This window comes from Macaca thibetana, chromosome 11, assembly GCF_024542745.1.
Source record: "Macaca thibetana thibetana isolate TM-01 chromosome 11, ASM2454274v1, whole genome shotgun sequence".
Lineage (NCBI taxonomy): Eukaryota > Metazoa > Chordata > Mammalia > Primates > Cercopithecidae > Macaca > Macaca thibetana.
The window spans coordinates 36,694,594-36,707,869 of record NC_065588.1 but is presented as its reverse complement, the minus strand read 5'-3'; positions in this window follow the sequence as shown (position 1 = coordinate 36,707,869).

The window sequence follows — 13,276 nt, the reverse complement described above, 5'->3', positions numbered from 1 at the left end:
AGTGGTGGTAGTAGCAGAGATAGTAAGACATAGAGTTTAGATATATTTTGAACATAGATCAAGTAGGATTAGTAATAAGTGTAATATGGTAGAAGAGAAAGGGAAAGGGAATGTTTTAGCCTGAGCAATGAAAAAATTGAATTCCCATTTACTGACATGAGGTGGCCTATAGGAGCAGCAGGTTGGGGCAGGAATGTAGAAAATCAGTATTTGGTCTGGATATGTAAGCTTGAGTTACATATTACACTTGTAAGTGGAAATGTCAACTATAAGGTTGAGTATATGAGTCTGGAGTTCAGCCGAGACAACTGGGCTAGAACTATAAATTTGGAAGTGAGGGCATGTTGAAAGCCATGAGACTAGTTGCACTCACCTAGGGAGTGAAGGAAGACATCTGAGTACTCTGTCATAGGGCCCTCCAATTTAGAGTTAGGGGAGATGAATAAAAATCAGCAAAGAAGATTAGGAAGGAATAACTAATGAAGAAGGGCACTGAGAGAGTGAGAGTGAGATATAGAGAGAAATATGCTAGAAGTCAAGTGAAGAAAGTGGAAATAAGGAAATGATCATTCTATTAAATATTAGATAAGAACAGAGAATTGACCATTGCACTTGGCAATTACAGGTCATTGGAGACCTTGACAAGAGCTATTTCAGTGAATTAAAAGCCTGATTGGCATGGGTTCTGAAAAATATTAGAAGAGAGAAATAGAGATAGCAAACATAGACAACATTATCAAAAAATATACTAGAACAGAGGACTGGGAAATGGACAGCAACAAGAAAGGTGTAGATAAGATGTATTATAGCATATTGGTATGATACTGAGAATGATATAGTAAAGAGAGGAAATTGATGATGCCATAGAGAAGAGACAGTTGCTAAATTAATGTATTTGAATTGGCATGAAAGGTTGGGATCTAGTGCCCAAATGAAGGGATTGACCTTAGATGAGTTGGTGGTTATTCTATCTACTGGTGATGAAGGAAAGGCAAATATATTAATAAGTCAGTAGAAGTGGTTTTGGGAGCATGTGGAATTGTATCCTTTGGTTTCTTTGATTGTCGATAGAGGAAGAAAGGCTAGTTATTCTGATTGGAAAGTGAGGAGGAGGTACTGGTGGCTGAAGGAAAGAGATGGCATAAGATGGCCATCTGTGAAGGTATAAGAGTGAATGTACTAAGAAAATATGGTGGGTGACACTACTGGGCAACACTGAGGGCCCACTTGAGAATGAGAGTCAGAATATTGGAGGGTAATGAGAAAATAAATTGCCAGAGAATGGCTGAATCAATATATTCCAGCACTATCATTAGGTTCATATTGATAGTGGCAGGCAGACAAATGCCTAAGCAGATAGGGGTGGGACCCCTGTGAAACCCCACCTCCAAGCCAAAGATAGTTTAAAGCCTGAAAGTCAAGCTACAGGTCAAATGCAGGGACCGGATTGAGAAACTGTCTTCCCTTTTGGCACACATTCCTCTAATTGATCCCCACCCTTCACCTATTTTACATATATCTACCCTTCCCTAAATGGTTTTTCACACTTCTGTGCCCACCTTTGAGTGCTGCCTTTGTTTTTAACCTTTTTTGCATACTCACAAACCAATCAGGATGCACTCTCTTATTATGGGCCCATAAAAACCCTGGATTCAGCCACACTGGTTGAGAAACCACACGACATCAGGTAGCTGACCACCTTCACGACCGCTCTTGGCTAAGAGCTGTTTCATCCTCAATAAAATTCTTCTCTGCCCTCCTCACCCTTCAACTATCAGAATATCCTCATCATTCTTGGACATGAGGCAAGAACTCAGGAACTGCTGAACATGGATATGAGCTATAGCACAGGTGGGCTGGGGCATGCTTGTCCCAGCTGCAGGTTCAGCCAGTGCACAAGCCAGGGACAGCCTGGGTGGGCTGAGTGGGCAGTTGCCTCTTGTGGCAAGTAGCATGGCCAAGCGAGGCCCAGGCAGGGGCATCACTGGCTGGAGGTCCCTGGCTTGCAAAGTAACTAAGAAAACTCCTTGTCAATATTGCCCACAGTGTCTCAACTTTCATGAAGCCCCTAGGGATTTAGTCCAAATGAACGGAATCACCTAAGATCCTGGACACTGATTCCAAAGTTTTCATGTAGGGCAGTGTGACCCAAACCAGAAAACACAGCAGGACATAGCATACACATTTAGCAAGAGGCAGATTCAAACAAGTTGCCAATGTGGAACCAATAATGGGAGGATGCAAGAGACAGAAGGAGATTGAAGTGACCTCAATAAAAGGAGATGGGGCAGCAGGAAAAAAAGTATGGTTAGTAACTAAAAGTGGAGCTTTGAGGGGCTGCAACTGGGCAAAGAGAACAAAATCAAAGAGAAAGCAGTATAGGAGATGGCTAAAATTCTAGGGTGCAAAGTCAGTTATATCTGGTCCAGGAATCAATGATTAACTATAAAAAAAGGTATTTCTCAACAATGACATTCTTCCCTCTCTGAAGTAAAACCACCTTTGCAAAAATTATATCAGTGAGAAAATCATGCCACTGAAAGAGATCTGAGCTAGTCAACCCCCATCTTGCCATTTCTTTAATTATTCCTGGGCTATTGGGCCAAGCTAACTTTGGAAGACATTTAGGCTATAGTTTAAATGATAATGGGTTTTGCCCTGAAACTCAACCACTTGTGTAAAGCTAATAGGAGACCATGAGGTTGGAATAGGAGAGGAGCATGAGTCTTGCTAAGGTGGAGACATAAATGTTTGTCAGCCTATATTCTGTAGGTTATAAGATAATGCAACTTCCCTAATTACTCCTGAAAATAACATCACTATCATAGAACCAAAGATGGGCCTTTTGAGATATCTTTTCAGATATTTTTTTGCATGTCTGAAACTCATGGCTCCACCTGGACCTGCCAGCCCTACTACTGTGGCCCCACCCAGAAGCTATTTAGCCCACAGGACAGCCTTGACTCCCTGTGATTTCATCTCTGCCCCAACCAATCAGCAGCAAGTACCTGTTACCTGGCTACTACTGGGGGAACCAGTACCCAATATTTCAACATAGGTTCTTTTTCTATTTTCCCTAAGTATCAGCTGGTCTGAGAAATAAAGAGAAAGAATACAAAGAGAGAAATTTTACAGCTGGGCCTCTGGGGGTGCCATCACATATTGGTAGGACCATGATGGTGACCCCGAGCCACAAAACCAGCAAGTTTTTCTTAGGGATTTTAGAAGGGAAGGGGGCATACGAACAGGGAGTAGGTCACAAGGATCACATGCTTCAAAGGGCAATAACGGTCAGAAGGCAAGGCAAAATTAGAACTACTAATGAAGGTCTATGTCCCGCTGTGCACACACTGACTTGATAAACATCTTAACAGAAACAGGATTCAAGAGCAGACAACCCATCTGACTAGAATTTACCAGGCTAGAATTTTCCAATCCTAGTAAGCCTGAGGGTACTGCAGGAGACCAGGGCATATTTCAGTCCTTATCTCAACCATATAAGACAGGCACTCCCAGAGTGGCTATTCATAGACCTCCCCCCAGGAATGCATTCCTTTCCCAGGGCTATCAATTATTAATATTCCTTGTTGGGAAAAGAATTCGGCGATATTTTTCCTATGCGCATATCCATCTATAGACTTTCTGTGAGAAGAAAAATATGGCTCTATTCTGCCCAACCCTGCAGGCAGTCAGACCTTATGGTTATCTCCCTTGTTCCCTGAAAATCGTTGTTATTCTGTTCTTTTTCAGGGTGCACTTATTTCATATTTTTCAAACACATGTTTTACAAACAATTTGTACAGTTAACACAATCATCACAGGGTCCCGAGGTGACATACATCCTCAGTTTACAAAGATGACGGGATTAAGAGATTAAAGACAGGCATACGTTCAGAGATTGCAGCAAAGACAGGTTTAAGAAATTATAAAAGTATTAATTTTGGGAACTCATAAATGTCCATTAAATTTTCACAATTTATGTTCTTCTGCCGTGGCTTCAGCCAGTCTCTCCATTTGGGGTCCCTGACTTCCTGCAACCGGCTACCTGTATAAATTTCCCCAAACTGCCTTTGAAAAACCCCTAACCCTTGAGCTTTGGATGTGATTATTTGAGTACTAACTCCATCCCCCATGTGGTGTGACTGGCCTCCTACCTATTAAGCTCTTTCTTTACTGCAATGTCTGCCTTTATGCAGCAGACAGGGAGAATCCCTTGAATGGTTACAGAAGCTATACTATTCTTTTCTAAATGGAAGATCACTACCCCTGACTAAGAAAACAGCAGCCAACACAGAATGATTTCCCAATCAGTACATTCTAATAGTTTGATGGACTTTGAAGGTTGTGGATTGTCTCCCCGATGTCCACATTGCAGATCCCATAGTTAAAACACTTATACATGGACTGGGGCCAAAAACACTGAGGTTCCTTTGGAGATTCAAATTTTGATAGAAAGATTACCATCTCTAGGAATTAAATCCACTTCACTGGGCAATGATTAGTCATTTAAATGTGAGAAGATTAATCTTTATGATTTCCAATGATAGTGATAAAATGGAGAATGAATGAGCTTAACAGTCAAAATGAATTTTAATCCTGGTTTCAGTTTGCTTTATTTAATTTTTATGCATCTCAGCTTTCTCTTCTATATAAATGGGGTAATAATATTTATCTAGAAAGTTATGTTAAAAATTAGATCCGGTGACATACATGAAAGCACCTATCACATTACCTAGAGCTCAGTAAGTGCTCTGAAAATGTTGGTTTGTGTTCTTTGCTTTCCTTTTATTTTTATTTCTTCCCTTCTTCTCAAACTATCCGTTCCCTTTACCTCATTTTCTTCCTTTCCTTTTTCAGACACTAGATTTCATGATCAAAATGTCTTTATGTTGTATATCCAGGAACATTTGATTTATATATATTATTTTTCCCTTTCCCCTGACCTTTCAGTAGAAAGTGTGAAAAGGGTCTAAATTCATATACTGATAGGAAACATGGGTCTACTATTTTTCACACAATCCCATTGCTTTGTTTCTGCTTGCATTTGACTTTTCTTAATAAAATTTGTTTTGCTTTATCTCTGAGAATTATTAGTATGACCTCTCAGAAAGTTCTCCATTGACCCAATTTTTGTGACTGTCATTTTGAAGTGAGAGGGTGAAGTGAGGATACATTTCCTACAATATATCAGCTACTTTTTTGTAAGATGACAGAAGCTTTTTTTTTTTTTTTTTGTAGGCTATTACATTTTTGTATATTGCTTTATAAATGTAAGATCTTGTTTATCTCAAAATATCTCAAGTCTGAAAAAAAAGCTGCCTTTAGTAGCTACCTTGAAAGTAAACTGTCTCCCCTTCTTGTCTACATAATGCATGTTGCTTTTGTTTGGCCAAAAAGTTCTTGAACTCTTAACGGCCACATCAGCTTTCTCATCAGCCTGGCCTTCCATCGTCTCAGAAATGCCGCAAGGTTGTGATATTACCTCTCACAGCAGGAAGATTAATGGCCTTTGTTTTTGCTTCTTATCTAAATTGTCAAATTCTCTTTGTTGAAAATCTTCCAGTAGCCTGTATTTAGCTTGATTCAAATAATTTTATTCAAAATTCTAGACCATCTCAGATTTAATAAAATATTTTATAATATTCTTATCTATGGTTTAGAATGTTTATTTTAATTTAAAAATGTGAATAAAAAGCTGTCAGGTAATTCTTGCCTTCTTCAAGGGCATGAGTAAAATAAAGCTTTGCATTTTCACAGACATTCCCCCCAAAATGATGCATTGCTCTTTTTTTTAACAGAAAATGCAAAAAATAAATTATATATAAAAGTATAAAATTGTATTAAATTAACATTTTGTCAAGATTATTATTCTTAAATAGTTTTTCTATAAAGAGTTGACTTTTATAGCCACATTACCAGGCATTGTAATATTGAGAATATAGGAAAATGGACATTGTAAAAGCAAAGATCTGTACTCAGTTTTAGGAGAAACCATCAATTAATTGTTCAAATAGGTTATGAGGTAATAAAGTAAAATACAATATAAAATAGTAGAAAATGAGTTTTTGTAATATAGTTTTTAAAATGCATAGGCAATTTAAACTATTCTGGAGAAAAAGAAACTAGCATCTGTTTTAGGGCATTTTGCTCCAGGATCAAATCAGCATTAGCATTGAGAATATGAAATCCAAATTTGCAGAATTTCAGTATGAAGGGTTCAAATGGGCAGAAATATTGCAGTCTTTGTAGATGCCTGCATTCAAGGGTCCTTGTTGCTCCAGGTAAGGAAAAGGTGATTGAGGAAGAAAGGAATAAAATGCCAGAAGAAAATTGTCTTACTCCCTTTTGTGACTCACAGACAAAGATGGGAATGATCTGTTAACTGGTCATGGTGTGTCATTCCTAGAACACTGACCTGCTCATTCAGGCAAACTGCTCTCCTATAGAAGCCATATGGCTGGCATTAGATATTGATCATGTACAAGAAACATTTAGGCCTGTCCAAGGTGTAGTCTTTGTGCTAGTCTTTTTTTAGAAGTTCATTCTTAGTTCTTTTCTGAACTGAAATTTAAATTAGCCAGTCATTATTGGAGTACTTTAAAATATGTTTAAATATGTTAAAATATGTTTTCTGCAAAAACAAAAATGGTTTTCCTTTGGGAAAAGGGCAAATTAACAACAAAAAGGAAACCAACAACAACAACAAAAAACACCTCCCTTAAATCCTAAAACTCTTACCTGCTGAAAAACATTACCATTAGCTCCATTATCCGTACAGAAAGATCATGTATGCCATGTTGGTCCCAGTTTTAATCAATGAGTTTAAAGCTAACAGTTCATGCCAATTTTGTTCTCATCAAGCAATCTGTTTAAAAATAACCTTGAAAGTAAGAATAATTGTGGGGTTTTACAAAAGGTTTTGACATTCTCTTCCCTGAGATGGCAAACACTGCCAAATAGCCAAAAGTATTAAATTTGTTGAAGGCATATAAAAATATTAGTGTTTGATGCCAAGATAGTGTGGATTTGTTTATCCAGTCACTCCATCAGGGAATTAAAATGGATCAGAAGCCTGTTGGAGGAGAGGGACTGACATCAGGAAGCCTGTCAATGTTAATTCCCTGGAAGTCAGTGAAGGGAGATTGGCAAGAGGATTTGTTTCATTCACATGCTCTTCCATGCACAAAGCCTCCTTGGCTCTGCAATAGTTCTCTCAGACATGGAAGAGAGAGCTGACCATAACAATTGGTGGTCCTTTTATTTTGGAGAAATAGGTGATTTATTCTAAGCTAAGCATGTAAAATATTTGTAAAGCATAGTAACGGCAGCCTGCTTTACATGTTGTCTGAAACCCAGGATTTAAGACTGCATTCCTTTAAAAACTTTCCTAACATAACTTCATTAAAAGTTCTGTGATTGCTTAGATAGGACTGCATATCTGGGATATGCTTTATTTTTCAAGAAAATATTTATAAGAACAAATAAATCCATAGTCAGCAGGTGTCAAGAAGTCCAGGATTATGTTTGGGCAGTCAGCCATTTCTTTGCCCTTTTTTTGTTTCACTTTTGAATGTATTCTAATGAAACTATAATTCAGGCTAACACTGGTTTGAATTCCAAAACATTTTAAAGTTTTTCACTAACTATAAATTATCTTTTTTATATTTTATGATGGTTCAGTTGCCAGATTTAGTTGTGTTTGGTAGGATAGTTTAGTCTAGACACTACTATTATAAAATTCAGCCTCAATACTTTCGGCACCAAGACTGTGACTCCCACATCCTAGTAAGGTGTACATGATTTCTCTCAGCCAAGAGAAACTACGTTTATTTTCTTTTGTCCCCAGAACCTTGGTTTTAACTGTTAGAATGGTCTTAAATATAGTTAGCTAAGTAATAACCAAATTTTTATAATTTTAGAGTCAAGAAACTTCCACTCCCAAAGTGCAATGCCTGGCACAGATATCTTCTTCACTGCCAACTTAAAATCTCAAATATTGTAATTAGATGGTCAATCCTATACAAAAACAAATATTATAGGATATTTTAGTCAGTTGCTTGCCAGTACAGAAAATACCATACACATACTACATGCACACCCTTAGCTATGCCCTCTCCACATACATAACAAGTATCAGCCTCCCTTCTTGTGTTTGTGTCCATGAGAGTTTTTGTGGGAACAATGTTTACACTGATAGAAGTTTTGTGAAATCTGGGAACTATTAGGTTGGTGCAAAAGTAATTGCATTAAAAGCAATGATAACAATTGCAATTACTTTGCACCTACATAATAGATTAGAATGTGAAAACCATGAGAGGGGTAGTGAAGACTATTTCCTTCCCCAGGAATTTGAGACTGTTTTTCAGCCTCTGTAAGTGTTAAAACCAAAATCTTATAGCCCCCCTCAAATGGTGGTCATGTGACTCCAGGCCTAAAGAGAGGTGCCCATGGGGGCCCACATGAAAAACTGAGGCTCAGGGATAAGTTAGAATGCCCACCCCATGCCCACCCCTTGTATCTCTGCAGAGAGCCTTGCCCCGATCGTGAACCTGGATGCCGAAAATGGTGGCAGGGTGCAGAGTCGCAGTCTTGGCTTAGATAGACACTGGTGACCGCATGATGAGCAGTCTGCCACACTGATGCTTTTACCAAGGATCTTGGATGATCCTAATATTCTAGAGCTGGGGTTGGCAGCCATTTTCTGTAAAAGGCCAGACAGTAGGTATTTTTGGTTTTTTTGCCACATGCTATCTCTGTCACGTTGTTGCCTCTTCCCCATCTTCCTTCTCATCTTGTTCTTTAAATAAACCCTTTAAACTTAAAAAATAAAACAAACAAACAAATAAAAAAAATTAAAAAATAAAAAAACGCTTTTAGATTGCAGACTGTACAAAAACAGGCCATGGCTGTGTTTAGCCAATTCCGTAGTTTCGTAACTCCTATCCTAAAGGGTAAGTGGAGAGTGGACAAATCATCGGAAAGAGAACACTATATTTGTAAAGATATGCTAGCTGCTCATAAACAATTCTCACACCCCATGGCTTAACAAAATTAAGAATTTCTGTTTATTCCCATTCTTGTTGAATGTGGAGGTTGGTTAGGGTGGAGGCAGTGGGAGCGGGTGTCTCTGCTTCATGTAGTTACTCGGGTACCTAGTTTTCTTTTTATCAGTGACTCTTCTATCACGTAGAGCTTCCATAACTTCCATTGAATGCTTTGCATCTGGCTAACAGAGAAGGGAAAACAAGAGAAGGCAGATCTGGAAGGAAACTTTAGACCTCGATTTGTAAATGTTGCACATATTGAACTCAGTCTCCTCGCCCCACTTAACAGAGAAAGGGGCTGGAAAATGTAACGTCCCAGTGTCAGTGAGAAACAGAGGCAAACACAGATTTTAGAGATGACTAGCAACCTCTGAATCAGTGACAAGTAGACTGGCAGCAGTAGTACACAGGTGTCTGTAAGTATTCAAGGTGGGAGGGACAAGGGAGGGAGAAAAAAGAACAGAAAGAAAGGGAGTGAAGAGAAATCTCTACCTATTCAGCAGTAATCTTAAAAACTGCTGCAGTTTGCATACCATATGCAAGGATGCAAGTATCACCTGCAAAATTTGGAATTACTGATGATAGTCAAATGATACATATGTTGAAGTCAAAAAGTTAGAAAGTAGTGGTCTTCAACTTCACAGTTTCCATCAGCAATTTTTCCAATTCAGAATGGGAGTTGAGGTTAAGTTGAGATAAACAATCCTCAACATTATTTCATTTTGATCAGGGTATTAATAAAGTTTGATAATTTTTCTAGCATTTAAAGCATATTGTTTATTTTACTAATTGCCCTTCCCAATGAGTTGGATATTTTGTTTACAAATCTTATTTGTCATTACACGTGAATATTTTAACTTTACCTCATTATCTTTGTCAACAGGAAATGACCCTTGTTTGACATTGTTTATCTTGTTGTAAGTTGTACTCAGATAACTTCCATTAATTTCACTGTAGCGATTTCAGCAAGGATAGCAGAAATTTACACTTATCAAACTATAGCTAAAGCAGAATGTTCTATGTAAGCATTTGCTAGTAGTAGCAGCACATAAATCAGCACAATTATCTAGAATGCTGCTAGTCTCAAGTCCTTCTGAAGGAAAAAAAGTTTATCAGTCAACATTTTCACCAGGTTATGTATATTCCCTAAGACAGAAGTTACTCCTTTTGACTTTCAAGAGCCAAAGATATCTTTCTAAGATAACAAAACTCAGTGACTTCAAAAGATACCTTGAAATGGGTGCTTATTTTCTGTAAGCTGCTATAACCATTTGAATTACAAATTATCAAGAGGATCACTTTTGTTCTATTTGTAATGAGAGGAATAACCAAACCTCACATCTCCAGCCACAGGCTCTGCTTCAATCCATGGGCCTTGGATGCCTGTGCAACTGAGGCTTCTTTTGGCTCCAAAGCCCAGTGATCACATATAAAGCCCTGGAAGTGTGTGCAGTTCAGCACCCATCTCTAAAATCATATAAATAACTAGTGTTTAAAATATCTGGGTGGGAGCCATACACTATGTCTGACAACTAAATCTTACAGTGGATTATAATAAAATAGAAAACTCACATATCTCATTCCATGGTTGGTATTACTAATTTTATATATGTTATTCCACTTCATTCTTTAACACACTTTTTTTCTCAGAAAACTGGTTATGATAAATCAATTTCAACCTTTATAAATGTGTCTTGGAGCCACTGTTAAAATGTAATTTTTTGTTGATTTCTGCAAACCCTCTAAAACTGTTCTGGCCTGATATGGTTTTGTTTCCAGAAAGTGGTCACAATCTAGACCCCAGGAGAGGCTTCGTTGATCTCACACAAGACAGAATTCAAGGCAAGTTCATACAGTAAAGTGAAAGTAAGCTTATTAGGAAAGTAAAGGAATAAAAGAATGGCTACTCCATAGGCAGAGCAGCAGCCTGAGCTGCTGGTTGTCCATTTTTATGGTTATTTCTTGATTACATACTAAACAAGGGGTGGATTATTCATAAGTTTTCCATTAAAGGGGTGGGCAATTCCTGAGGATTCCCCCTACTTCTTGACCATATAGGGTAAATTCCTAACATGGCCATGACATTTGTAAACTGTCATGGCACTGATGGGAGTGTCTTTTAGCATGCTAATGTATTATAACTAGCATATAATGAGCTGTGAGGACAACGAGAGGTCACTCTTGTTGCCATCTTGGTTTTGGTTGGTTTTAGCCAGCTGCTTTACTGCAGTCTGTTTTATCAGCAAGGTCTTTATGACCTGTATCTTACACCAACCTCCTGTCTCATCCTGTGACTAAGAATGCCCTAACCTCTTGGGAATGCAGCCCAGTAGGTCTTAGCCTTATTTTACTAAGCCCGTATTCAAGATGGAGTTGCTCTGGTTCAAACACCTCTGACAGTTTGGCTCTCTGTTCCCTCCCAAATCTCATCTGGAATTGTAATCCCCATAATCCCCACATGTTGAGGGAGGAATCTGGTAGGAGGTGATTGGATCATGGGGGTGGTTTCCCTCATGCTGTTCTCATGATAGTGAGTGGGTTCTCATGAGATCTGATGTTTTTATAAGTTTGTGAGAGTTCCTCCTTCACACTCTCTCTCTGTCACCTGCTGCCATGTAAGATGTGCCTGCTTCCCTTTCTGCCATGATTGTAAGTTTTCTGAGGCCTCCCAGCCATGCGGATCTGTGAGTCCATTAAACCTCTTTTCTTTATAAATTACCCAGTCTCAGGGCAGGTCTTTATAGCAGTGTGAAAATGGACTAATACATGGTCTTTAAGTTGTATAGACAGTCTTATATCTTATGATTTCAGGACAGTGATGGAGATTTTGAGATTTTGGCTGAGTCTCTTATACTAAGTCTGGTAGAGTGTTATTTTCACAAGAATTTACTGCCCCTCCCTGTAGAAGAATTAGTAGTGCCCATTCTATTGACATCAGATTTGTCAAAGGCAATTTCAAGGGTCTTTTTGTTACTTTAGAATATCAAAATGACCAGACAAACTTAGAAGAGAGTCACATTGTGTGACATCATACATACTTTATTCCTTAGGTGAGTTCTGAAGGACATCTTAAAATCTTTGAAAAGCTCTGTTCACCCATAGCTGCCTACAGAAGTCCTACAAGGAGCTGTGAACTTCTTCATAGTAAAGATAATGTCAGTTCTTTCTAAATAAATTTATATATGTATCACTATTGCAATTAAATTCTCAGCAGGTTTGTGTAGGTGTCTATATGGAAATTGAAAAGCTAATTCTACAATGTATATGGAAATGCTAAATAAATTTTTTAAAAATCTTGAAAAATGTAAGTGGAGGACTTACAACTCCAGATATCACAACTCACTATAAAGCTACAATAATTACAACAATGTGGTGTTGTACAAGGAAGTAAATAAACCAATTAAATGGAATAGAAAATCCAGGAGTAGACACATACGTATCCAACCAATCTAATATATGACAAAAGTGCCACTGATAGTAGGGAAATGATTTTTTTTAAGTAAGTTGTGCTGTATCAGTAGATATCCATATGATAAAAAACAAATTTTGATCATTTTACATCAAATACAATAATTAATTCATGGACTTAATTGTGGAATATATATACAAAGCTTTAGAAGGTAACATGGGTAAATACTTTTATGAACTGAGGTACGCAAAGATTTCTAAACAGAACAAAAAGCACCAACCAAAAAAGGAAAGACTGATAAATTATACTTTTTAAATTAAGAAATTCTGTTATTAAAAGACACTATTAAGAGAGTGCCAAGTGCAGCCTTATGTTGGAAGAAGATATCCAGGCTGGCAGCCTGCCCTAAAGATTTGATACTTACCTTGCTAGACTTCAAAGTTATGTATCAAATCTTCATTTGATCTTTTGCAAGTTTATTACCTTCACTTCTTCTTCAACACTGACTTTGTTCTGTGATTGGGTTTGGTAAGTCTAGCCATACCTATTTCTACTTCTATCATCTCTCTTTGCATTCTAATCTTCACTTCTTACTCCTGGCTTTCTGTGATTGTTCCTATCTTCTTCAGTCAGATGATTGTTAGAAGAGAGTTAGACATCTAATAATTTCTGTTTGATATGTTTCTAACAGAAAGGAATCTTCAAAACTGTAAATATTCCCTCATTAATCAGCATTTTAAACATTTTTATAGACTATTTTCTCTACTAATTTGGAATGGAGAGCCACAAAATCAAGCCTAGCATTTGCCAAAAGACAAACTAG